Raw genomic sequence first — 26,148 nt, 5'->3', positions numbered from 1 at the left:
TTTCTGGTAGTGTTCTTAGACAGAAAAAAAAATCCTGACATTGTTATTAATCATATTTATTATTACAGTGGTTAAGGGTCAGCCAAGTATTGATCCCCATTTTGCTAAGCCATGTACAAACACAGAGTTGACAATCTAAATAGACTAGTTGAAAATAATGTAGAGCATAAATGGAGTAAGCTGCTCATAGCAGGTCCTACCTTGTCAGTTCCACAGTTAATTTTAGTAGGAGATGAATCATTCAAAAAGAGATGCAAAGGAAGTTGGTTAGGGAATGATTGAAGGGCAGTAAAAGGAAGAATATGGAAAAAGCTAAGTATGTGTCAGAGTCATGGAGCTGCTTATAAATGAAAAACTGCATTGTTATTAAGAAACAGTTATCTGCTATGAAGCCATCTCTCTCCTCCAAAACAGTCTTATGACTGACATCAAGTCTGTGTTCAGAACTTCAGTTGTGCAACAAATTATTGAAAGCAACATGCTTTCTTTTGTGTTAGCAGTGCAAGTAATTTGTTTTCACCCATTTTTACATCATCATTTGGTAGCTTACAGAAAGCTGAAGAGAACCTGGGGCTGTTTCCAGCTTTTCAGCTCCTCTCCACCCTGTTCTTGTTTCCTGCAATAACAGCATAAGCCAGTTTCTAATATTCCAGATCATTTTTTTGTTATCACTGACACTTATTCTACCCCTTCAGACAAGGGCAGGCTCAGCCACCAGTAAAAGTCTTAGGTTCTTATGTGGCCAGGAATTGCATGTGGTTGCAGAACCTAGTACTCTTCAGTCTTTGTGGAAGTGTAGCCCACTTCTTGGGAACCCTCTGTCTGAGCAGTCCTGTGTGACATGGAGCCCTGCCTCACTTACTGCTGGAAGGAAAGGAAATCCTTAGAGTCCCCGTGTCTGTAAGACACTTCCCATGGCTTCTAGTTTTTCTAGTACTGTTACTGCATTAGTGCCCTGGAAAACAGTTTGTCTGGACAGGTTGTGAAATGCCCATCCTCAGAGAGCTTCAAAATGTGATTGGACAAGGCCCTAGGCAATCTGATCTAGCTTTGATGTTAAGCATGCCTTGAGCCATATGTTCGACTGAATGGCCTCCCATGACCTCTTCATACTCAGCAATGACCCAACTGCCAGTACATCTGTAAAATCTCTGGGCAAAAATTCTAATTTGATCATCTTTTAAGTGTTCAGGGAGGGATGGAAAAGATGAGGCCTGAGTTGCCTCCGAATGAAACCACAGATCTTCCAAAACTGCATTTGAATCAACTGCAACTGCTCCGAAAAACTTGTCATTAATGTCAGAGACTTTTATTGATTCAGTTTTCTTTTGTGGATTTACTATTTCTTGTTCATAAAGTTTAAAACAGCTGGTGCAAAATTCTTCATTAAAGATGATGTTTTATGCAGCAGCTTGTAAAAAAAATAGAGACCGCTGCTTCTTCTAGCAGGATCCAACTTTATTACACAAACTTCAGTATTTATACGTTTCTACCATGGGAAAGTTTTAAGAAAGTTTTTAAGATGCAGAGGGAAAGACAAAACAGCTACATCCCCAAACACTTGGCAGGGCAGACTTCTCTGACCTTTATCAGCCACGCACAAAAACATGCCATCTCCTAGCATTCTGGGACGTGAAGGAAAAACATTCACACCTGGTGCTTATAGCTGTGGTCATTTCCCTGGTATGCATCTTCCCTAGAGAACAAAAGGCCTTTATCAAAGTTAACAAATAACAAGTTGCTCTCTACATGGGGCTCTTGTTAAGGGCAGGATGACCGCCACAGGCCTCTGCTTTTTATTTAAGGACTTTGGTGGATTGAAAGAGTTCTCAAAAGACCTAAAGTTTATGTGGTCTATTTCATGGAACCTTTATGGCTGCTTCTCTATGCCTCTTTCAGAGTTTCAGGAAAGACATTTTGGGTTTTAGAGTTCTAAACTTCTAGGTACTAACAAGTAGTCTTTTGGCACAAAACTGACATAATCTGACAATGGATATAAATTTCTAAAAAAATTCATCTTCATTTTTTCCTCTCCTGGCATAAATCAGAAGAACTTCTGTGGGTTTAACTGAAGTAGCTTCAGGTTCATGCACACTGCAGCAAAATTCAATTGTTTATTATTCACAGCTGTTCAGCACTCGTAGAACCCATCTAGAGAAAGGCAGTGATAAACTGGAGTAAGGTGCAGATGGACTAAGGGATAGCTGTACTTCCCTTCCAACTGTTCTATTCTGTTCTGTTTTGAAGTTCAACATAGGGTGCAGAAGGTTGGACTTGAGACTTCTTGAAGTCTCTTCTAACATGAGTTATCCAAAGAACCATTGCTCCTATGTGTAGTAACCGCTGGACTCTGCCTAGCAGGCTGCTGCTCCCTGAGAGCTCAGCGAGGGTTTCCTAGGGCCATGCGATCAGTCGCATCCCAGAGTCCATTTGGGACAGCCCTGCCATCTGGCTCCGGCAGCCAGCAGCGTTACAACGCAGTGGTGGTAAAGAAGGCAGAGAAGGGTCTCTCATGAGGGTTTGAGATGGCTTTAATCACATCTCATCCCCGCGATGTTCAGAGGTGGAGAGAGAGCATGCTCTGAGTGCGGGATGGTTTTGTCAGGGGCCCAAGGGCGGTCCCTGGGTGGGTTTGGGGTACAGAAGCAAATAGGAAGAAACTGAGGGAGTGGCCAAGGCCAGGGAGGGAACAAGGGGAGCATGTGAAATAGGAAAAGAAATGGGTTAACAGATCCCCATACCTATGCTAAGAACTAAGAATCCTTTTCACAGTGGACAATCCCAAATACTCACAATACATGTGCTACGTGAATGTTCCTGGTATGTGCATCTTTTGCTCTGAGGGGGCTGAAGAGAGAAAAAATGGTTTATTAAAATGCCTTCACAAAAGTAAATTCACCATTCTTCCTGTTTGACTGAGTGGGGATGTTGGGCTCCCTTCCCCCCTGCCATGTAGCCCTGGGAGAGGGGCCCTGGGCGGAGGCACGGGGTTTCCCTGCCCCTGGTCAGCCTCATTCCCCATTGGTTGTTCTGTGTTCCCTGCGCGGGCAGGGACCCTCGGGTCCCGTGATTGAGCAGTTCCTCGGCAGAGCCCCGGCCATGCGGCTGGAGAAATAAACATCTCTGAAACATCTGCCAAGAATTGGTCCATATATACTTCCTTTCCACGGGACTCCTGGTTTGATACATCGTGTTACAGTATCCGCACTGTAACACAGGGACCTGTGAAATCTGCAGTTTTACTGCCTGGGTGAACTTTGTTTCTTAAGTCCTTCAGTAATGACTCAGGCTATAAAGTTTCATCTGATTTTGCAGTTACTATAAACAAAATAATTATGAGATACAAAGTAGATAATACTTTCGGCTGAACTCATTGTTAGGCCTATCTGCAAATCCCTTAATTTATAGGTACTTATTTGCACTAAGAAAGCTGAAAAAAAAGTGTAAATTTTGTGTTTCTTTAAAAGCTGTGTAATATGCAAATATCTATTTGATTGATCTCATTAAAGAGTTTTCTGAAGATGTACTAAAAAAGAAATCTTGTTTGGGTAAAATCAAATTAATTTCTTGAATAATGAACTGAAGGCTCAAACCAATGTGAAGGTGGTTACAAAAATGAAACAATGACAACTTAAGCAAATGCTGGCTTTTGCTTCCTATTAAGGAAAATCACTTGGTGTCAGCACTAAGTGATTGGTGTAACAGCTGAAATTTAGTCTAAGCAAGGATCTTTTGGATTATCAGAGAGGGAAGCAAGTGACACAGGACTAACATACTCTTTTATGGGATCTTTCACTTTCCTTTAGCTTTTTACACAAAATCAGACCACAGATATAGCAAAGTGAGGGACAGAATAATTCTGGGAGCTAACCTTCAATGAAGAAGGGGAGCATGGAGGATGCAAATTTGTTTCAGAGGTTTATGAATAGCAGGAAATGGCATGTTGGGTTTCTTTACAGATCTACAAAGTTCCTGGGCTTCTCCTTCCTGAGGGGATACTGAGTTATGCAAAAGGTGCTGTTTGAAAGCACTGAGAAGTTCCAGATTTTTCGTTGTGAAAAATTAATAACAGTAAAACAGGAAGTTTCAGTTAGGTACCTAATTGATTGTTTGACCACCTAAATGAGTGCAATTGGTTTCCTTTATGTCACACAAGTAGAACTTTAGAGCAGATTTGGGCTTCAAATGCACTTGTTAAAACAGGTAATTTTATTTCATCTTTGTGTACTTGGCACTTGATGATTATGTATTATTGATCTGTGTAGCCAGTCTTCAAAACTGCTATTGATAATGAGAAGTCTTTGTATGGAAGTATTTTCTGAAGAGACCATAGCTTTGCTCTTTTTAATAAACTAGAAGTAAATTCTGAATTTGCTTTCTTATCGTGTCCATACTGTGGCTCTGTAATAGCCTATTATATGTTTCAAGTTCTTGAAGTTTCGGATGTGGTAAGAAATAATGTAAGTGTCACTTCTGGAGTACACAGTAGGTAGTTTACTTTGTAAAAAGCCAATAACTCGGCTTCTTTCTTCTCCCTCCAAAATATAGGTGACAGGTTATTTTTAAAAACACATCTTAGGCAAGTAATTCAAACCTCAAATTTCTATAGTCCTTTAAGTGTCATTTTTTTTCCTAAAGGCTGTTATCAAAATAATCTAAATCACTTTCTTTCTATTAATCAAAGAATTACAGCACTTAAATTTGTAGTTGTCACTCACATAGTTTGTGCCTAAAGCATTTTGAAATTGTTTTGTGTGGTCTTTTCAATCACTCTGTTTTTTTTTTTCTCAAGACATTGTCAACATGCACAAAGAATGGGATCACAATGGTAATGAATTTCATTCCTTTGGGACTTACAAGGTGAGATGTAATCTGATCTCCAAGGGTTTTAACAAAAATAGTCATTGTTTCAGAAATTCTAACATTAAACACAGTCAACAGCTACTCAGTCAATGGAATATCTTTCCCAGCAAATTGGAAAACAAAACTAGGAGTTTCCTACTCAGCTCAACAAAACCTAATGAAATCCATAAATTAGCATCTTCAAGAAGTAGCTTCTAGTTTTCATATTGACAAAGACCGGTAACACCTCATCATACTTTGGGCATTTTGTTATAGCAAAATTCCTAAAACAGCACCTGCATGATGAGATTATTATTATTATTATTATTATTATTATTATTTTATTACTAGGAATTATTATTTCATGTTGTAGAAACTTGGAAAAGCAGACATTGCTATACTAAATACCAGAAGTATTTTTGTCTACAAGTAACAGAGACAGATAGAAAATAATGAAGAGTTCAAAGACTCATAGATTAGATTCATTTACATATTGGAGAGTCCTGCATAAAATAAATGTGAACATATTATTTCTAATACAGACTACTGAAAACAGTGTAGTAATTTTAAGTTGATTCATTAGTCAGCTGGACATTTTTTGAAGTCTAATGTATTCTTTGACTGTGTATGCTCTTAATTAGCTCAAACTGAACAAACAGAATTTATCTAAGGACCTATGGGATAAATAAACACAAAATTTAGCACAGCATCATAGACTTTCTGGGGTGATATAGACTTTTTTTATTACCTCTTAAGTAAACTGTAAAATACAAAAGAGAGGAATATTAATTATTATTTATTAATTCAATATTATTTTTAAAAGTCTATTTTACAGTTTCACACTTTGCTTAGCTCACTGTAAGTTAAGACACCTAAGAGAAACATAATTCATAATAAAATTAGTAATTATTCATATTTAACAATTAGCATGGCATGTTGATGTAGAGAACAATAAATACATGTAAAATATCCTTTGAAGTTGACCACTACTTGTGTAGTCAGAGACATCCAATGTACTTATTAGTGGCATGTAATCTCCTTAAGTTGTATTGAATTCATTTAAAAATCAGGCAATAAAAACAACACTGGTAGAAAAAACCCAAGAATGAATTATGTTTAGAACTGGACAGGCACATTGAAAGAAATAAAAATATAAATGAAGAAAATAAATGTGTTGTTTTTTTCTTGATTTTATTCAAAGAACAGACAGAACTCTTGGGTAATTTTCTCCACCTTTCTGACAGCCCTGACAGAATAGAATGTTGTGGTTTGATGCCTTTTTTTTTTAATCGGTAGGACAGCAACTAAGAATTTTACCCATGACAGCCAAAGAGTCAGAACAAGACAAGAAAGGTAAATTTCCTCTGGTAACTTTTGTAAAGTTACAGGCTACTCTGTAAAGCCTTGAAAGATTTTTTTTTTATGATTTTCCGATCATTTTGTTGATAATGTAATAAAATTGAGGATTAAAGCAATGAAAAATAAATTTCCTGGATAATTTGCACATTTCTTTTAATTCTGAGAATAAAAACCTATGGAAGATAATCAATTACTTTGTTTAAATGGCTATTTTGCGCAACCTTTGGCATACTAAAGAAGGGGGGGCAGTTCCATTTCTCAGTTCTGACTGAGACACATCACAATCAAAATTTTAATAACAGCATCTTTAAAAAAATACTTTAAATATTTTATTTGCTATTTTTTCTTGTTTTAATAGCCTATTTGAATTTTTCTTAACAAAGTAATCTTGGTTTTTTTCCTTGATTTCTCTTTTTTGTTTCTTTAATGATGCCTTTGATATCTCTGGAAAGCAGGGAGAGGGAAAGAGGGAAAACAGGAAAGAGAAAGTATTCATTGAGGAAGAAAACAGACTTTGGTAAACATTTGAATAAACTGTGTTTAGTAGGTGACTTGCATCATGTTATTCTCTTCCCACAGAAAACCCTGGACTGTTCTAGCATATTTTAAGGAAGCTATCTGAAATCACACAAAGAATTGAGAGATCAATAGACTAGCTTAGTTGCCCAAGCAATAAAAATCAATTTTGTGGTCTCTTGTTTTCTAAGCAAAGTTTGTGGAATTACACTGTAATTATGGACAAAGTATGCAAAAAATTAACCTGCATGAAGAACGGAATGCAACTGTATGTTTTTTTTATCAAAGAATACTACATTCCATTCCTTAATTACATTTTCAAACAAAAAAGGTTATCACTTAAGTGCAGTTAGCAATCCAGTAAATAAAATAGTTAATTTTCTTCTAATATGTATTTTATTTTCATTATTATATAATCTGTATATAATATTATTTCGTCATCTTCATCCTTTAGGTGTAAAATGGGGAAGAAACAAAAGTGTCTTTGATTTCACTGTTTACTCTGATTTGAAAGATAGACCTTTCCTGTCATGAGTGGAACAGATCTGCTAAGGGAGGTAGTGGCCAATTTATTCTGATTTTTTTTCAGTAAATCAAGACTGCATCCACACCAGCAGCAACAAAAGTGAATGTACTGTCACATGAAAAGTCTGGATCTCAGATCTGTTGTGTTCAGTGAGAGGCTATGCAGTGACTAGAATTCAGGGAATAACTGACTACAGTGAGCTCCATTTTTATATTTCAATTCAATCCCCTCTTGAAGGTTAAACATGCCTCATTCTGTTTGGGCATGCATCATGCCTGTTTGTGCACGTAAAATAACAGCTGCTAAGTGGCCTGTGTGGGTTTGAAGGATTCTGGATATTTTAATGGTAAATAGATGTCAAAACTCACATCACTTTTAGGTTCATCTTACAGTAGACTGCCTAGGAGATACAGGGTCTAGTCCTTAGGTTACATACAGAAAAGGTTTGCTCAGTGTTTTAGAAAGGAGATGATATCCCTCTTCCTAGGATTATTTTACAGAATTATGACTTGGCCTGCCCAAGAAGAGGAAGACAGTATTCTTACCTGAGAGATGAATGCTGTATCTTCTAGGTAAAAGTTAGATATTGTATATGCAGCACTATCACCATCTTACCATTTTTGTTTTGTATGGCATCTGAGAATACAAAAATAATCAAAGTGAACCTTAGGGGTTAGGTAGGCTGAGATGCACCCAGTTTGAAATTCTGGCTGATGTGTGATGAGTGGCTGCAAAAGTCCTGTGTGCCATCAGGAGATGGGTTCCTATGCTCATGGCTGGTAGGAAAGAAATTAGGTAACAGTATTAGGATCACTGAAACCCCAAGGGACTTAGAGAGTCATAGAATGGTTTGATTTTGACAGGACCTTAAATATCATCCAGTTCCAACCCCCCTGCCATGATAAGGGATGCCACCCACTTGATCAGGTTTCTTAAACCCCCTTCCAACCTGGCTTTGGACCCTTTTGGTGGTGCTCATGTTGCTTTTGTGTCTTCAGCTTTGATGTCAAAAGTAGCAGGTAATAGGTAAATTTGGTACTATAATTTTGGAGTTTACAGGGCACTGAGGACACTGAAAACTAACACAAGTCGGATGTCACTCTTGCATTGCTGCTGCAAGAGAAAAGAAAAAGCTGTGGCCCTGTGTGGGGGATACAGCTAGGAAAAGGGGGGTCCAAACCCTTGTTCCACCCATCTAGTGTTGGTTTTTTCTCCTGAGAAACTTCTATCCAGGTAACCTGAGGGAAGAAGAAGTACAGCAGTGGATAGAATTCATAGTTCAAGGCAAACATTTCACGTATTTAAAGAAGCGAACACATTGTAGTCATCATCATGTTTAAAAAGTATTAGTAGGCTTGTTGCTTGTGTTTTTAGAACTTACTTTAGAACTTACTCTACTTAAATTTAACTCCAAAGGGATTTGAACAGACTGAAAGATTCACAAGTAGTATTTATTAGCATTTAATATTAAAGTGGACTGCTCAAGCCAATGCGCTGAAGAAAAAGAAAAGCCAAGCTTGCCTTTTAGAGTTCTTTAAACAAAAAGACTTATTTTGATTGCAACAAAAACACCCATAAATCTATGCACATATATATTGATCTTTCTTTCCTCTTAAAAATGACTCTGTCCCAGTAAGTTGGCATATTTCATAAACAAACCAACAAATTATTGATCCATCATACACTCTAAAAATCCTGTGAAGAATCTAGGTTGCTTTTAAATTCATGCTGTACCTAAGGGAATGAGAAACTCCAAAATGAAAAACAGATGTTTAAAAAGAAGTACAAATATTAGAAGATGTATAGCTACTTCTGCTCCTGCATAACCTTTCATTGTAATTCTTTTAAAGTAGTTCATTAAAAATATTCTTTATGAGCTAATAGATTATTTTATTTGGTAATATGATTCTTTGTGGTGACTATTAGTTACTACATTAATTATATGTCCCTGCAGATATCTCTGTTCCTTTTTGGCAAATGCTGTGACAACATATATTTTCTTACACAGAAATAATACAAAATTAAGACTGCCTGACATCTTGTTAATGAAAGCAAAGTTATATTCAGCTTGGATTAGAGATGGATTCTGGTCATGTGTCCTTTTGAAAAGGAAATAATGAAGTAGATTACAGATGTTTATTAGTGCCAATGTAATGAACAATGCTGTGAAAAGTTAGAGCTGGCTAGATTTTCAGTTATTCAACCTATCTTCCTTACAGTGTTTTGAGCAGCTGACATGACACACAGAGTCACCAGGAGCTTAATTGTGAATGAATTCCTAGAGAGGGATGGCAGCAAGCTAACATGGTCTTTCGGAAAGGAGAGAGAATTAAGAATATTAGTTAGTGGTAAAATAAACTGGTTTTAGTGTCTATTTATTCAGTCACCTGCCCATTAACCACAAATGGTTGCAATTCTCCACTAAAGTGTAATAGTCGAGCTGCACAAGCTACGACTATTTTTGCAAAATACTTGTCTTGAAGTAGCTGAAATTCCTGTAGTTATGCAGATACCAGAAAATAAGGCTTGAGTACCTCAGTGTGAAAGTGTGGTCTGAAAAGTGCTTCCCTCTGAGCAGCTGGCTAGTACTGGCACTGTTTTTCAGGTGGACCTGAAAGGTCCCAAAAGCAACACTTGATAGAAACACCAGAAATATCTTTCCAGCAGTTAAAAACCACCAAAAATTAAGTTTCTTTGTAATCATTTAACAGCACACCTGAAACAGAAATCACAGAGCTAAAGACCAGAGACTGTAATTGTTAGCTCTTTTCTCCCCCTCTCTTGCACCACAGCAGGGTAGAGCTGTGCAAGGAAGAAGCCTTTGTGACTAATGGCCATGTGGAATGTGGATGTTTACTGTTTGTATAAGTATTTTATGGCAAAGATTGCGTGAGTACTATGAGAAGGGAAAAAGTCTCTGACTGCAACTCTAAGGATCAAGGGGCTTGACAGAGTTTTCTCATTTGACTTTGCAGCCTGTATGTTGGAGAACATCTCCAGCTTCACTCTATTGTACCTCTCTCATGTAGAGAGGAGATTCTGAGCTGTGATGTTGAACTGGGAAAATAAGTCATGTTTTTCTGAACTTATAGTAAGGCCCAGCTGAAATTTTCAGAGAACTGTGGTGGAAAACTTCCCTCAAGCCAGATATGGACTCATTTATATGAGGAGAGAAGCATAAAACTTTCCCTCCCTTGTCTGAGTGAGGGGAAAAAAAAATCTCAGTACAACAAACAGAGAGATGTATTATTAGTATTCACCCCATCAGAGGGATATCAGAATGACTCATACTGAGCTGCTGCTCTGAAGGCTGTTTTATATTCTCAGCCCAACTGGTCTAAGGTCAAGGCTTCTCAAATAGGAGTACTACACACTCATAAGCTTAACATACTTTATACTTGCACTGACTTTTTAAAAAACAGAATCCTAAGTTAAAAAAAATTATGAAGCTATAAACACTACTAGCTTGACATTCAAAAAGTTACATTTAAAATGCATCTGTACAGCAGTTGCTGCGTAGTCAGTGTGCTGGGTATCTAAAAATGATTGTATTATATTTATTTATATTTGTCATATTGGTTTTATGGACACAGTACTTTGAATGATTAGTTCAGTACACCACATATGATAACATGTGATAATTGATGTGAAGCTAAGCTAAAGTGTTATTTAGGTGCTTTGATTGGTAAATGAGGTGTGAACATATCATAACTTTGACAGTAAATTTAAAAGAAATATTGCATCAGTCTTCCTTCGAAAACAAAAGAAGACTTCTTTGAACAAAAATAACTCAAGGGCTACAGATAATCCAAAATATAGAAGATCAAATGTTTCTGATAATTGTTCTGCATGAAACAGTCAGAAAGTATAAACTACTTTTTGCTTGACTATTTTTGAGAAGAAATGCTGCATTATTCACAAAGATAAACAAAGTATTTTTCATGTCAAAGTTTACAATGATTGAGTAATAGTTGTTTAGTTCTTTGTGAAAGACTGACAGATGCAGAAAAAGAATGAAAACATAAGTAATAAAAGTAATTTTTGTATAATTTAAGGACACAATTGTTGAAACAATTTTGCCACTAAGTAAACCATTAAATGTGTGCTACCAGTCACTCCTACGCAGAATTTAAGTATTACTACTGTTTAGTGAGTGCTCTAAAGGTATGTTTAAGACAGAGAAAAATCTGTATATTGTCAGCAAAATGCCAGTTCCTTTTTCAGATGAGAAAACAATAATTGGCTTGGTTGAAATATGAATGTTTCTGTATTGCTGCTAGTGCTTCAAAAGAATCGAAATATGTATTGTTTCTGAAAACACATAAGAGTAATCCACTTCTTTCCTCTTTTTTTTTTTGACAGCAATCAAATTTCATTAGAAATATTTGGTAATATAATAAGTTTAAGTGAATTAGAGGAGTTTCTTGGCAGCTTGTCATTATTTAGTGCCTACTGTGCTACTGCTAATTTGGGGAGGAAAACAGTTCATGATAAATAATGAAAAAGATTTGCTTCTAGCTAATTACTTAGCTCATATTCTGCATAATGCAACGAAGTATATGATAGATTAGTCATCATTTGATCATGTAGGAAACAGAAGTTTTGAATTACACTATATGGCAACAAGTTTTCTAGTTGCTGGAAGTATTTAGTTTTCCTGACTTAAAAGATATGGAAGTGTTGAGCTATAACACCCTAAGATTAGCTTTATGAGGTTGACAAATTCTTGATTATTTTCCAGCTATTAAAAGTTAGCTATCAAATGTCAGAAGAAACTAGATTTTTCAGTTCTCTGAAGATGGAAAAATGGGAATGGTGGATTCATATCTGATGCCTGAATACTTATTATTTTTCAGCATATGTTAAAAGATAAATTAGGAAAAATGTAAAGTGTCTCTATTTAATAATATACAATTGATCTCAAATACCTGATTCCACTTTTTGATTTGGCAAACAAAGCTATCCTTACCTCATCCAGTCCCTTTTTGGAAAAAAGGTCAAGCGTTCTCAAAGGCTGGGTATGAAAAGAACTGGGTGTAGAGTGCTTGTCAGGAATATTGTAATGAGTTGCTTAGTAGAGCATGCATACAGCTGCAGAAGAGCTGTATTAGGAAACAGCATTTCAATCTTTAAATCTTGAGTATGTTAATTACTTAAAACCTGTGGAGTTTTTGTTCACTCTAATACAACAGTAAGAATAATATTTCCTTGAGTAAACAGGATTGCAATGAATACAGAAATTTGATAAACATGGATTCTGTAGTGACTGTTTAAATTTAAATTTTATTTCACTTATACATGACAAAAGTTTTACAAATTGATTTACAGTGCCTGTTTGCATGGAACTGCATTAAGCAGGTATCGCTTAAACTTTAGAGCTACAATACTGAATTGTATGTCTTGTAGTTATGATTTAAACATTATTTATGCAGTATGTACACATACAGGTGCAAGTATAAATTAATATACTCTTGTGTTATAATAGTTGAAAGATGATATTTAGATTTATATGTAGTTAATTTCCAATGAAATTATAATAGTAATTACCATCTCCATATTCTACAGATAATGTACGGGTATTAATAAACTGAGTAATAATATTGTTCAGAACCCTGTGCCTCCTTTTGTCACCAGTCTTTGAGTGGGAAACTAGTTGGCCATCTTGCAGTTTTTTCATATATGTCAGTGGTGAGTGACCAAAACATCAGCCTGGTTCTTTATTGCCCAGTAAAGAAATAGGACCGAATGCAAAGTGTGAGGTTAGTAATTCAGTACCAACCAATTAGTCTAAGGGGAAAACTATTATATGTAGGTGAGATCCATTTATTTAATAGATCAAAATAATTCAGCCCTGAAAGAATGGTGGGAAGGCAGCAGAGGGAAGCTGTTCACAAGATTATCCTATTGGAAGGATTTTCAGTACATGGGATTATCTGTAATGAGATTAACCACTGGGAGACCAAATTCTGAATGGATGCTTCAGGGAGACAAAATGCCCACTAAAACAAAAGAGAAGTGGGAGGTAAAGGCTACAGGATTTAAATAAAGTCTGTTCCTGAAAGTCCTGTTGTTCTGGCAGCAATAATGGGAAGAAGACTGGTTGGCAGACAACCAGGAGACACGTCAAGTGCTCATCAGTAAAAAGACAGTATTAGGAAAAGGGTTTCTAATGAATGGAGTAATGCAGATATGTAATAAAAGGTGGCCACTGATTCTTCTGCATCAATGGGCAGCTGAGAATCCTGTGAGCAGCAAGATGATGCTGCAAACAAATACGATGCATGTTATGTTTTGTGTACAGTTACAGAGAGCAGCTTAGACCGGATTTTAAATAAGAGCCTAGAATGGAGTACGAAGCTACAAGATGTGCAAAAAATAGGTAACATTTATGCTTCAAGCCATGAAGGAAATTTGAAATCACATTTAATAAGTGATTAGTATTTCGAGTAAATAGTAAACAAATTTTGGAACTTATTTTCACTGGTGCAACATTTAGACAGAACAGAAACTGATTTTGGGGAAGTAGGTATCAGCATAAACATATGTGGAAAGGAAATTCAATAAATAAACTTAGGCCAAAATCAAGATACTTCCCAGAAGATTCAGTCCAACTCAGTATTTTGGTACTTCCAATTAACATCAGATGCTGCTAGTGGGAAAGGTTATATTTTTGAGACATAGCCCAAAAAAGATGTAGAGATTGCACTTCCATCAGAAATGCAGCTGTAGATTTGCCTCTCAAACTTTGGGCATTCTGCATACTTTGTCCTCCTCTTGGGGCAGAATCTCACTTGAGGCGTATCTGCTCTGCAGTGACATTGGCATATCTAGTAGAGACACCTAAAGGCTAAAAAATACTGACACGGAAGACATTGCTCAGAAAAAGTATTCTGTATGTAAAGGAACAATATTTTCTTCACAGACATATTTACAGTTCGGCAAGTTTTAAGATATGTGACTTTTGTTTTAGGTAGAAATTATTGTATATAACAACAGGCTAAGAAGCTGTGTCTTACCTAGACCCATCACCATGCCTGGTGTCCATTATCCCTCTCTCATTCTAGTGAGACATGTCAACACAGCTCCTCTGTTGAAATGTCTTGAGCTATTCTGCGTGCCACATGTAGGAAAGAATAGGATGTGTCTATTTTTTGTGGCCAGGTTTTGGTAGTGGAAGTGGGCTATAGGCGTGGCCTCTGTGAGAAGCATATATTTTACATGTCTTGATGTGTAAATAGCAGTGAAAATGCAAGTTTAAAGCTTTGAGCAGTCTGAATCTGCTTTCCTGCACATGTTATCCAGTTAGAACTTTATCTGGGAACTGGAGAGTTAGTCAAATGCCATAAAGCATGTACCAAAGAATAAGGCAAATTTTTGTAAACAGACTTTTAATTATTTTTAATTAGGTGATGCCTTAGATTTTATTGGAATTTAATGGAGCCTGTCAAATACTTGAAAAGAATATTCCTCAAATAAATTATTCAGCAAATATTGCTATTATACATTAATTAGTTTATTCAGTGAATAATATTCAGCCAGCTACACAATTGGTCAAGTGCTGCTAAAAGCAGTTTGCTGAAGAACAATTTTGATGAGTAACAGCAGTACTCTTTGAATAATACATTTGGCAAAGACTACCTGACCAGTTCTGGTTTTAGGACTTTCAGCTGACTGGCCATGGAAGCTCTAGTTCACAAGATCAGTGTGAAACCCAGTTATTTAGTATGTCTTGCTAGCACAGTGAACTCAGGAATAGTGAATATTTGCAGTGGTTCACTAATATTTTCTGAAAGTTGAGTTTGCAGGACAGCTGAATCCACAGATAACTGGTTGTTTTGGCTATTTAATGCAATGCTTAGTAGACGTTTTGTTCTCTGATCTTTTTTCCTTGGTAACCTGGCTATGTCCTTCAGGAGATTCAGGACTTCTGTCATCTATCCAGCAGCTCCAAGAAGACAGTGGAAGTTGTTCTATTCTTAATGACTTTTGAAAACCAAGGGCAGCTCTAGTTGTTCAGATCCAGGCTTCTCATTGGACTGACTTCAAGGTCTTAAAAAACAGTGTTATGTTTGTGGAAGAGTTAGGTCACCCTGCAAACAGTGATAAAGCAAGCATCATAGACCATGAGATTTAGAGGGACTGAAATTTTGTGAATGAGCAGGTTTAATTCTGGCCTTGTTGACAGGCAAATGCGATCTGGGAAAATGAAACAGGCATGGTGTGGAGGTGTGTTTGGGTGAGTGGGTGTAAAACAGGATTGTCACGGGTTAGCAAGCATAGTCCCGGAAGGGATGTTCTTGCAAAGGGGTGCTTACAGCTTCCTCTGGGACCTGATAGAACCTATCAGCTGGCCAGTTTGAATATGGACAATTCTTTAAGCCACTTAAAGTTGTGACCACCTCTGTGATCCACATTTAAGAATAGACAAACTCCCCCCCAAGCTCTCTCTCGTTTCCGGCGCTGGCACAGGTGGCTGCGGGCCCCGTGTGGGGGCCAGCGGGCCCGGCCAGGCCCTGCTTGGGCCAGGCCGGGCCGGGCCACGGCCATCCTGGAGCCATGGACCTGTTCCAGCCGTGGAACTCCCCCCACTGTCTTGCCGTGGGCAGCTGGAGCGGCTCGGCTCTCCCCCCTCTCCACTGCGATAAGAAAAATTCAACATTCCAGCTGCAAAGCTGCAAGGCCGAGGTGAGAGTAACCCTTTTACTGCTGTGAAGAGCTGAAAACCTGAGGGAAGAGAGAGAGGAGATGCTTAAAGCCAATATTCTGTTGTGAAGCTATGATATATCAGAGTATCCTGTTGTAATTTCATGAAGATATGGGGGGTGGAGCGTTTAACTCATAAGCAAAAGCACCTGCGCTGAGATAGGCAGATGCTGACGCAGCTGTAATTTCATGAGAAGTTTGGACAGGGAGAGATGGACCAGATGAGGACTTTTGCTCCAAATGGGAAAGGAGAAAACCTCAGTTCCTAGAGATGCTCCCAGAGATAGTCCTAACAATGAAGATGATGAAGACCCTTTGCTCCCAGGGAAGGAGAAGGGCCTCTGTTTTTTGTTTCTGAAAGGCTCAACCTTAAAATTGTACCCCAAAAAACAAGAGTGGACCCTTGAAAGCAGTTGTGGGAAAAGCTGCAAGTCAGGGGAAGGGACTCACATGTGAGCAGAGAGACTCCTCTTCCTAAATGGACTGAACGATATTTTGGCTGTCTCATTGTGATAATGCTTTCATAGCACGAGCAAGAAGAAACTTCTCTTTCTAAATGGGCTGAACAAGGTTATTATGGAAGTGGTAAACAGACTGAACATCTTAAGGGTTGTCTTTTTACATTGTCAGTGGGAGAAGGGAGGAAGGTGGGGGGAGGAGGAGAGTTCTGAAGGTGGTATGATTTTTTTTTCCCCTTCTTTTAGGTCTGTTAATAAACTTCTTTATATTCTTTCAAGTTTGGTGCCTGCTTTGCATTTGTCCTAATTCTTATCTCACAGAAGATAAACAGTAATGAGTATTTTAGACCAAACCACTACAAGGATTTATGTGATTTAGCCCTGAAACACAAAGCTTTGAGCTTCATTCACTCCAAAACATCAGGGCATTAGGTAAACTGCTGCTTTCAAAGCAGCAGAAGGTTTGATTAATCCAAGCCAGTTCAGATTGTGATTGCTTGACTAATCAATCCTGTGCTTTTATTCAATTCAGAAGTCCAGGATTTATGTTTCACTTCCTACTCTGCAGATTCATCCTACCCAATATTTGACAAGGGACTGCACTTGGTGTGTTCAAGTAACCCTGCACAGTCCATTTGAACTACAGTCAGAGGTTGTGAACGACTGAGGAAACTAGATTTAAAATAGAATATAAAATAGACATAATAAAACACATCTGGAAACTAGGCTACTTGGGCATGGATCTGTGCCTTGCTGGGCTCCATTTGCCCAGGCTGTCCTGTTATGTACAACACTCTACTGCTTTAGCCTTGTGAAATTACATAGTTAAAGCTGAAGCATGTCAAGATGATCTGTTCTCAGAAACTGGACCTACAGGCACACCTGACATCCCTACTGTACATGTTTCCATGGGGTTTACTTTTGGCTGGTTCTGGTATGATTCCATGGTCTGAATGCCCAGTTTCATCTGGTATGCATTAGGTGTGCTCTGGGGAGTGAGGACTTTCTAGTTTAAATTCATCCAAATAGACTCTCTGAGACTGCTGCACAACACAAATGAAAACACAGTTACTTGGGTGCATTCCTCAGCTGCACAAAATGCTAAGAGACATGCTCCTTATTGCTCATGGTAGTAGGTTTGCAGTGTGTTAGATTTTAGATAATCATGGAACCAAATTAAGAGTTTTATTATACTTTCTCATTAAAAAAGGCAGGGAGAAAAGCAGTCACATTTTACTGAATTATACCCTTCAGATTTCTTTAAATGAGCTTGCACTGGTGAGTGGGTTGAGCAGAGAGGTGAAGTGAGGTGTTGAGGATTTTCAAAATATATTTATTCCACAAATTAATTAAATATGGAATTACAAATGCATTAGTGTTTGTTGAAGCCCCATAGCATTGCATATACTGTTAACCATGAAAATATATTACAAATAGTATCTCTTCTGAGCTGCAAAACCATATTGTTGGGCTCAGTTACAATACCAAAATGAATATATAATTTAAATACTCATTCCTACAAGTTTTGATCTCTGGTTTTTTTTAATTAACTGAGAAAATACCAAATGATATGACAAGCAAAGACCTTTAAATCTGCACTCTCTCTGGACTATAACAGTTTTACTCTAACTGCATCCATGAGTTAGAAATATTATGGGTCAAAGGCAGGCCTAGGAGACCCTCAAGACTGACCTAATTATCTACAGTACATTTCCACTTTTCTATATCTGGAGGCCAATTAGTTTTCATGCTATGTACAGCAGAGCATATTTTTGTGTCTCTTGTAGTCACTTGAGCCTTAAGAATACTATAATATTTCAACATAATAATGGAACACAATTGAGATATTGCGATTTAGTAATAGAATAAAGAGCTCATCATCAGAGCTAACTGCTGTATGAACTACCCCAGACACATACAACTGTATGCCTAACATTTTAGACAGAATTTGGGGTGAGGGATAATAAAGGCCAAGCCTCTTCATCTCAAATCTGTTTTTCTCCATTTTGGCTGTGTCCTATGTACCACGACAATGGCCATACTGCAACATATTAACATGATAGCCAATGACTCAATCTAATCTAAATGCCTTAGAAAACCATTAACTGCTTTTTTTGTTATTCTGATTTGTAAATTGGAGTAATTTAAACATTCTGTGCCTTTATTTCCTGGTGATGACATTCAGTTCTGACTTTGCTCTGCTTTGTAATAACGTTAAGGATTATTTCAATGTGGAAGAGCTAAAACTTACTAGTAAATCATCCTAGGTTTTGCTCTCTGTATTAAAAAATATGAATCCTTCTAACTAAGTCCATCTTCCTCTAATATGAAGCTTCTTCCTTTCCTTGTGAGTGATTTGAAGGGTCTGTGGAGTGAGTTGAAGAGGGTGCTGCTCACAGGAGTGGCAACACCACTTCTGTGTCAGGGCATGTAAGAGCTGAGAGCCAGAAAAATGTGGTACCCAAAAAGTGGAGGAGGTACTCCAAAAAACCCCGAAACCAAAAAAAATCCTCACCTCACCAAAAAAGCCCCAAACTCAAAACGACAATAAAACAACAAAAAACATGAAAGAAAAGGACAACAATAAATTAAGGCATGAACCAGGGCAGCCACATTAAAAGAAACACCTGAAAAAATATGATGGCACACAAATAAAAAATACAAAGTGGAATTTCTAAAGCATTGCATATTGGACTGATGCTATTCCATCAATGGATACTTCCCAAAGCGCCATGTAAAGTTTATTCAAGTGTACTTTATATTAGCTGTTGTCCACCTTGCCCACCGTGGTGACCTAATGCTCTCCAAACTGTAACATAGTTTCTTAACATTCAGCCTCCACAGGCTGTCTGTCTGTATCCACACCTTGACTTGGAATCACACTTTCTAGCTATTATTTTAGAATTCACTGTAGAACAGTGTGATGAATGGTTGAAGTACTTCTTTTGCTCACTGAATACACACCATGTTGTCTATTCTGTTAAAAAGCCTGTGGCTGAGACGCCCATTCTGTTTGGGATCAGGAAAACTCTCTAGGCAGAGGGCAGGTTGTGTATTTCCTTGAGAATAATCTTGTTGTGCAGCTGGGAGAGGTATCCAGGCTATGGGGTGATGCGGGATGGGATGGCTGGACGTGAGGTGCATTTTAGTAATGTGGGATTTGTGTGAAAGGAGGGTAGAAATGCAGCTGAGCTTCAGGTAATGGAGATAATAAGAAATTGCTGTAGAGCTCCAGAGGGTTGGTGCATGTTAGGAGTTCAGGGCCAAAGGGAAGAGCATCCCTGAAAGAGGAGTAGAAACGGGCTCCACACCTCAGGCTGCTTTATTCAGCAGTCCTGAGTCTTGTGTTAGAGCTTTTGCTGTATTAACCCTGCATTTAGAGTGTGGGTTCCTTAATTCTGCATCCTTGCTGTGGGGAGGAGGATTCTCTTCTGAGTGCTGCCTTGGGTGCTGGTGCCGGTGGGTCTAATTCTGTGTCCAGTTCTTGTGGTTCTTTATGGCCAGATTACGTGACATGGTGGGACTTTGTTTAGGAAGGGAAAACTTGCTTATTTTAATGCTGGCTAGGCTTTTTACTTCTCTTAAATAAAGCTGTTATTGATTCCTTTACCATAGCTATTTCTGTTTACTGTATACTTGCTGAAAGAAACAAAATAGCAAGTGAATGTTATTGGGTAAATGCTCTGATGGATTTCTTCTCCCTAGCTCTGTAGATACCAATATTATAGAGAGGAATTTTAATGTTTCTTTTTCTTTTCAACTTCTTAGTGCACATCAGAATAGTCATTGGTAAAGAATTAAGAGCTAAACAAATGAGCATATAGAAAATGATACTTTTTACTATTCATGGACCTATAATCTCTACAGGAGAAAAAAGAATGGACTATTAGAAGCAAAAGCCCCAGAGGAGGTGACTGCTGAACTGAGGCAAACACCACCTGGAAAGTAGAAGATTAGAAACATGTAGGTGACAGACCTTCACCTAGAAAGCTTTATTTCAGTTGTTCAAATCTAGTGAAAAAACAATAAAATTGGTGACAGCTGAGAAAATAGTGACCACTGTTGTGCTGTCAGAGATTTGGTGAAATATAAGTAATACTAAGAAACTCAGGATGCCCAAAGCAGTGTATCAACTGTGCTGGCGAGGCTGAGATGCCGCATTCCAGGGATGATGATTCCACCACTTCCCTGGGCAGCCTATTCCAGTACTTCCAAATCACCCTTTCTGTAAAGAAATTTTCCTAATATCCAACCTAAACCTCCACAGGTGCAACTTTAGACCGTTTTCGCTTGTCCTGATAAATGTAAGCTTCTAGTCAGACCAGGGCATATCTGAGTAAAATGTAATACTTTGTGTTAGACTGACCCTTTTTTTGGTCCCTTCTGGCCTTAATATATGTAGATTCTGATCTTTCTGACTGTATCAGGTGCAGGGGCCTCTGTGATGAGTGCCTGGACATAACCCATTCCAGCCAACTCCTATGGCTCCATCACAGGGCATGACTGGGCCCTGCAGCCAAGGTGGTGGCATCTTGGGAAAAACCTGAATAAGAAAGGGTGAAAAAATGCCATACAGGCAGGTTCCTGAAGGACTGCAGTCCATGATGGAGCATTGGAACTGCTGTGTATTGAATACACGCTTTTCCCATTCCCTCCGGTGCTGCTCCACTCCAGAGGAGTCTGGAATGCAGGACTTCATGCTGTGCAGGAGAAAGGGGGGAGGACAGATTAAGTCTTTGTTTCTTGCTGCCTGAATCTCTTTTTAATTCTCTTTATCCTGACAGGGAAATTTCTGATCCTATTTTCTCACCTTGCCCAACTGGGGAGCAGGTGTGAGTGAGAAGCTGGATGGGTATTTGGCTATTGGGCACATCGAACCCACACACTGACACACAGAAGTAAAGGTCTGAGTATGCCACATGAATCTAGAGTATACTTCTGTGTCATAATCCTTTATGGGGTTTGCTGCAAAAACAACGTGCATATAATTTCATTTGGTCAGATTTGAAACACATATATCACCTACTGAATTAAATAGGATAAAATATGATGTTGGAATTCTAGGTTCAAGGAGAAATAATCATGGTAGAGATCCTAACAGAGGACTTGCATAATTCTGAAGTGAGCTCAAAACAGGAAAGGTCTAAAGTTTTCCTATAAGATGATGCCAGAAAAACCATTTCTGTGACTATAATAAAAGTGGCTGGAGAACATGGTATTGCAGGTCAGTGCATGTCTATTTCCATGTAGGTAGTGAGTATAAATACGATCTGTAAACAAGGTGGATGAATTTATTTGAGAAATTGGAATGAAAAATGAGAAACTGTCCTACCTGCATGATGTGGAGACAGTGACATAAATTTGAACATGTATGGGTTTGGTCTCTCCACTGTGTCTTTGGAAGAGGTATAAATACACATTGCTATTGTGTTTTGTGCAAGTAGAACCAAAACAGTAATGCAACGTGGGCAATTTAGGTAAGGAAATCTAATCAGAACACAGCTTAATTGGTAAAGTAGTGGTTTTACAAACAGTCAACAGAAAACCAGCCCAAAACATTAAGAAAAGTTTGAATGGGGTTTTAGTTGGTTAAATTTAAGGTTAAGATTTGTTGGTTAAATATATATGGCTTTCCTTATAAGTGGCCACAAAAGTGTTAGTGACATGATGTGTTCTGCACTCTGTCCACCTCCTGGGCATTGCAAGCAGCTGAGGAAAACCTTGCCTGGGTATGCCTGGCAGCATATTAACCATACAAAGCTTTCCAGAGTCCTTAGGGAAATAGGCTTCTGCATGTTTTAGAGCATGGCCTTCTGCTTTGCCTAGGGCTTCATGTCTGGGGTTGCTACCTAGATAGATGGTGACTGTGGAATCGAGCGGAGAGCTTCTTTCAAATGACAGTCTGCACGTACTTGTGGGCACCAGATTTTCATCTGGCCAGGCTAGACCTGGGAAGTTTGCAGTAGTTTTGAACAATAAGCAGTGCTGGGCATGTGACATTAAAGGTTATGGACCTAAAATAGAGCGTATTGTATTCCAATCACAGCCATTTATTTTTCAGTTTTGACACATTAGGCTGTGTAAGATGTATGTTGTGCTTAGTGGCTATTGCAAAGGTATTTCGAGTTTCCTCCTCCTAAAAGATAACAGTAATGTGTTGGCCAGTTGGTATACATATGCTGTAGGAGCTGTAGCAAAAGACATTAATGGATAGTGGAAAAAAGCAGGGAAAACAAAATATGGGATTCCAGGTGCTGGAAAAAATATTAAATATAAAAATATTATTACTGTGGACTTGTGTCAATTTTGCTTCCAGAGATGCATATATATGGTATGCTTCTCGGGCATATACTCAGTCTCCAACTTTCATGAGAAATCCAGCAAATTTTTGATATTATCTCTGTCAGACCTCAGTGGTCTTTGAGGAAGAAAATTCTTTTTAGCACTATAGCTCTTAGAAAAGGGATAAAGAAGAAATGTTCAAACACCTTTAAGTACTTGTCTCAAGAGTGTTGAGCTTAAATCATCATTTAATCTCTTCTATGCTGAGACTAGAGGTCTGAGAAAGAATTTTTGTTTAAAGCAAAATCAGTGAATTTGGACTTCTGTTTTCTGTGAGGACAAAATTAGTCTATGTTTCCAATGATATTTTGTTAAAAATAGCTCACCTATTTTGAGAGCAAAAAAATTCAGGATGGTTGAAAAGATGAAGTTTAGTTGAAATAAAACCAATCTACTCCTGTAAAAATAAAAGGAATAATTTAAAAGGCAGCATCCCAGGATTTAGGCACAAATGCAATCTTCATGACCCTTGTCTTTGTTAACAAAGATTTCCTCTTCCCTTCTCCTTCAAATATTATAGCTTTGTGTCTTACCACTTTCTTATTTTCATGTAAGTGACCTTCAGCATAGTTGGCCCCTGCAGTCAGATATCATTGAACTAACCTGAGTCCCAAGAAGGAGGCTTTTCTCTGCAATGCTAACCAGAACCCAGCTTCCTAGGGACAGCTTCTCTCTTGCAACTTCTTTTTTTTTTTCCCTTGAGGAATTTTTCCAGCTTTCATAAAGTAAAGGAGTTTAGCCGTTATTAAAACTCCTTCATATAGGCACTGCATCAGTATCAGTGTGCTAAACCCCTTTGATATAATGGTAATAGATATGTAGATTTCCTGATCTGTACCCAAAGATCACAGACTGTGCAAATCTCTAGTACCTTGTGGCTGACAAGCTGCTTGGGTGTGTTCTTTAATTACTCACAGAGAGGAGCAGTATCAGATAATGTCATACAGCAAAGCAATTGTCAGGTACTGAATGGCAATAGTGGCACAATAGTGGTTGGTGCTTGTGAAGCTCTACAGGCCTTGTCTGATGGGTGGCTCCTGGCTCCCTGTGTACCTGGCTGGTGGAAGTTCATACGTGGGAAGGCAGCCAGCTCACAGTGTGGAGGCAACACAGCTGTGGCTCCACTGTCAGTGTAGGTAGGACTAGGAAACGTGAGAGTGTGTGTCAGAGATGATTGTCAACAGCAGAATACAAAAGGGGCTAAAGATTAGAAGATAGAGGGGGCTGAGAGAGTGGCAAGTCATGCAGGACATACATTTGCTGAAGTGCTCCAAATCACGATTTCCCCTCTGACCATCTGTATGGCCAGGTCAGGTATTTATGGCAAATAATTTGAGGATGTGCATTAAGTTTGGCTCGTTTCTTCTGCCTATTTTATGGGCATCAACTTCTGAAAACGTGGTTGTGGCTAAACAACTTTAAATCCATCTGGTGGCAGTGAATGTCTGCCACAGAGGAGGCTTTTCAAAGCTCTGCTCACACTGTGCACATTGCAGGCCTGCTGGAATACAGAACGTCGTGTTTTGTGACCCCCTTAGCCTCTGTGAGAACATGGATGTGTATGTGGTGCAGAACTGCCACTACACAGTTGAACCAGCTGGACTGTCCTTGTACTCCTCAGGCTCCTTTCTTCCTAACCTGCTTTTAATTTGAAGCTCTTGATGGCTCACTCACCCTCAGTGACCCTCAGTGACCAAGTATGGGAGTTGTCACAAAACCAGATCCTCCTCTGTAGGATTTTTAAAGCTCTGCAGAGCCTCTGCAGTGTGTTTGTGCTGGTGTGTGGACACATCTGCCCTTGCTGGCATGCAATGTGCTAGTCAGTGATCATGTGTTTTTCAACAAAAAGTGAGAAAATGTGGTTTACTGTGTTAAGTGTAGCAACCTCTGAACTGTCAAAATTATTTCTTCTAAAATCAGTCTTTCTGATTTTAGTCTCTTCTATTTGAAGGAGAGTATGAGTAAGGCACGCACTAGGAAATTCTAACTGTAAGAGTTTATTATTGAACTCTTTGTAACTGAAATATTGAGAACATATTTGAGTGGACTATTTCTGTGAATTTTTAGCTAAGTAAAGCTTAATGTTTTGACTTTTTTTTTCCTGAAAGCTTTTCAGGCTTTTCTAGTGTATTCTTTTCTTTGATCTTCTTTTGTAATAACATGATAGTCTCACATTTCAATAGAAAAACTGGAACTAAAGTATACATGAAAAAGTCCATAACAGCTCTCTTGCTGTTTATTTCAACAATCTTAATTAAAGAAAAACCTAATCCTACAACAGACTTGTGATTTGCCTTTTCTTTGAAGCGCAATTAGTTTTCATTCATATCCCTTGATGTCAGTGAGGAAAAACTATTGGTGGGTGCACCAGTGCTGATGGGGTTCAATTAATACTTTTTTTTTTGCCTGAAACATATCTCACAATAAAACCATGCACACAACACACATGCACACACACACACAGGAAAATAACCTCTGTATTCATGCTGCCTGCAAAGCCATGTCTAAGTCTCTCTTGGCTGCTAGCCAAAGTCTCTAAAAACCCATTAAGGCTATTACAGAAATTATTTCTCTTCCTTTGTGAGCTGGGTAAATTTCACAGTTATCATTGCAGAAGGGAATGAATTGGGAATATATCTGTCTGGGGATAGTTGGCCCTTCAGTGGGAATTAAGCCAACTCAATGTAAAACAGCAGCTGTGTGTGTCAGTGCACGTACTTGCAGGAGAGAGTCAGTGGATGGCACTGTAATATAACTATTGTGCCAGAAATATCCGAAAATTTTAAGTGCTGTCTGGTGTTTGTGAATAAATTTATATCTTTGCAATTACAGTCTTTATTGGAAATCAGCTTTTGCTTTAAAATTATATGTAAACCAATATTTCCCATGAGGTGTGCTTTCCAGATGCAGGAGAAGTAAGCAATTCATTCCCAAAATGGTGCAGCAGCATCATGTATGGCATTGAATGGTGACCTTGTCGGATCATGCTAACAATATAAAAACATACAATACAAATTCAGGACATTTACAAAGATGGAAGGATTTGGCCTGTGTACTGTCTTATACTTCACAATATTTGCATTAGGAATTACCAGTTTAAGGGAGGTTTTTGATCAGTGTGAAGTTGGAAGCAGCAGAATTTCCTTTTGATTTGTGAGCTTAGGTAAGTACAACTTATACAATCTGCCATTTCAAAGGGCACAGAGAATAGAATTGCTTTTCTTTTTTAAAAAATTCCACTTTTCCAATACTGTGAAACTTCAAGTTTCTGGAACCCACATATAAAATATATGGTGGAACAAGTACTGTAATACCAGATAAACCTTTAACTTTGCACTTAGTCACACAAAACATTTTTATCTATTTACTGAAACAAGTGAGATATGTTTCCCAACTTCTTGC

The sequence above is a fragment of the Corvus kubaryi genome, unplaced genomic scaffold (assembly GCF_017639235.1).
Source record: "Corvus kubaryi isolate FWS band 111438036 unplaced genomic scaffold, C.kubaryi_AGA036_p1.0 68, whole genome shotgun sequence".
In the NCBI taxonomy this organism is placed as follows: Eukaryota; Metazoa; Chordata; class Aves; order Passeriformes; family Corvidae; genus Corvus; species Corvus kubaryi.
Note: the sequence above shows the minus strand (reverse complement) of the source record.